Source organism: Etheostoma spectabile, chromosome 13 (genome assembly GCF_008692095.1).
Source record: "Etheostoma spectabile isolate EspeVRDwgs_2016 chromosome 13, UIUC_Espe_1.0, whole genome shotgun sequence".
Lineage (NCBI taxonomy): Eukaryota > Metazoa > Chordata > Actinopteri > Perciformes > Percidae > Etheostoma > Etheostoma spectabile.
In genome coordinates this window covers 9836048-9838529 of record NC_045745.1, presented here as the reverse complement: position 1 = coordinate 9838529, position 2482 = coordinate 9836048, and the positions used below count along the sequence as shown (strand labels likewise).

Genomic DNA, 2482 nt, shown 5'->3' with positions numbered 1-2482 from the left:
CATCCAGGAATGCGGTGTGGACTAGCCAGACCCTCCATAGCATTGTGGATGTCTGGCAAAGCAAGACTACGGTTCGGTTGTTTTGGTCCGTATCCAAGTGCCATCAAGACAGGTGGGAAAACACCTGTAGTCAAAGCATAGAGACATACAACCTTGGTAAAGTGTTATGCAGGGGTATGTAGAATGTCAAACTCTACAGATATATAGAAATACTATAAGTGAAAGTCCTGATTTAAAAAATGTGCAGAAGTATTTAAAGTAAATTGTACATATAGGCTATTTACTGTGAAATAAAAGTTCTAATAAAATACTTCACTTGTGAGGGATTCATTACTAATTAAGACAATATTAGATTGTTAATATGGATGCATCAAATAAGTCGGTGGCGGTAAATGTACTTACCACCACTCATTCTCTACTCCAGTCTGTACTTCCAGTCTACTATGATGATTTAAGGTAAAAGGTAAAGGTACTTTACTGTCACACACATGTAACAAATTCATTCTCTGCATTTGACCCATCCCTCCAGGGAGCAGTGGGCGGCCGTTTCTAGCGCCCGGGGACCAACTCCAGATCTGAGCAAGTGCCTTGATCAAGGGCACTGACTGGAGACCCTAGTACATGTTTTTTTAGGGATTTAATCTGTGTTCAAGCACTAAAAGCCATCTGACATTTCAGCCATGTGTTGTTTTCTGCAGGTGGAGTAGTTATTACCCAGAGGCAAAAAGGGAAGGCGTTTTATCTTGATGAGGTTTGTCAGCAGCACATCCTCCGAGGTCGACTCTGACACAACTCAAGGCCACTCTCTGCCGTCTGGCAGCGCAGTCCAAACGCAGGCCAGTCTAATACAGTCCTGACTGGAGTGGCTTACACTCAGATCAACGTTGAAATTCATCAGCCATTACACATAAATCAAATTTACCTCAATAATCCCAGGATTTGATGTCAATAATCTAGTGGGAAAATACAGTCATCCATCCATGTGCCTTGTTTAAGAGTATATAGTTATAAGTGTCCACTGTCTTCGCTTCCCATTAATTTCAATGGGAGCAGCTGTGCAATGCATTATGGTAGCGTCGCGGCGTATTTGGAGAAGCTCGCTGTTTTTACCTGTATGTTTTTTCATCATGTACTAAAGTAAAGTACATGATTGTTAATAATTAACTTCTCAACTCCTTAGTATACTTTATTTATAGCGTTTTTCTAAATGTTAATACAGTGGTTTAAATTTGTCTTATTTTAGAGCAAGACAGTGTTTCAGTGTTTGATTTTTTTGATAGACTGAGTTAGGAATGACACTTACAAAAGAGACATAAAACAACAGTCAAAGCTTTTCCATTAGAATTGTTAGGTCTGAGCCAACACTGAGATTGAAAGTGTAGACATGAACGGATTCAGACAGAGAAATAAGAAATTAGATTTTATTCTGAGTCGTGTCGTCACTGTTCTGCATGAGAAACTAACATGTTTCTGTTGAAAAGACTGTCCTATTTTAACAACATTAAAGCTGCACTATGAGTTCCTGCATGGTTTCAGTGCCATTTCATATTTGTCTCAAGTCATAGGCGTCTTTTCTTGATCCGCTGGCTGCCTGCCCCAAAAGACACTGTGAAAAAGCCCTGTCTCGGGGGACAAACCAGCTCTAGGGGCACAACCTGTGCACCAAAATACAACAAACCACTCCAGCCAATCACTGACAAGATGGCTGGGGGAGGGGGTGGGGGTTAGCTACAGTTAGTCAACTAAGAATTTCTTTAGTTGAGGACAGCCCTACTGGGGACAGTTAAAAGGTCTTAGCCTGAAGACTCAGAGAGCGACCAGAAGTGTGGGCGTGCAATAGATCCTGGATGTAAGCGGGAGCTTGACCATGCAAGGCTCTATAAGTAGTGATTAAAATTTTTAAATGCACTCTAAAACCTAATGGTAGCCAATGAAGAGCCTTAAGCATGGGAGTAATGTGCAGTCTCCTGTTAGTCATGACAGAGACAGAAACACGGGGGAGGGTGAACTAGCTCTGTTTCGTTTTGAATTCACTTGGAGGGTCAAAAGAAGTGACCACGCAGGAAGTCATAGTGCACCTTTAAGGCACAGTGCCCAATGTGAGTTGAGTACAAATGTGAGTTGCGCATGCTCAGAATTCAACGGTTTACGGAATAACTGTCATACTGAAATTAGTGAAATCCATGAAATAATAAACTTTTCTCATTATAAACAACGAAAGATAGGAATCATTTCAAAAACGTTGTAGCTGTCTTTGGTTGATTGCTAACGCTAGCTCAAAATGCTGTACTGTATTGACATTACAGAAGTCTCTCGTTAGCATCTCGTAGGCTACTTGTTGCATAGTGACGTATGAGCGACTCAAATCTGCTCGACTCACAATGGGGAGTGGCACACAGTGTTGTTAAATTCTGCTGTGCTCTTACCGGTACTACCTCAGGACTGCCAACTCTCACGCATTGGCCGTGAGACACACGCATTT

The 2482-nt window shown here is 41.6% G+C and overlaps 1 long non-coding RNA gene across 1 annotated transcript in view; it reads left to right on the top strand.

The window, feature by feature from the left end:
- Positions 1–1506: 1506 nt before the first annotated feature.
- LOC116701141 (uncharacterized) overlaps positions 1507–2482 on the top strand; it is a 12984-nt gene continuing 12008 nt past the window's right edge. The window contains exon 1 of the long non-coding RNA XR_004334830.1: positions 1507–1737. This is a non-coding gene — a long non-coding RNA (uncharacterized LOC116701141). The remainder of the gene's footprint in view (positions 1738–2482) is intronic.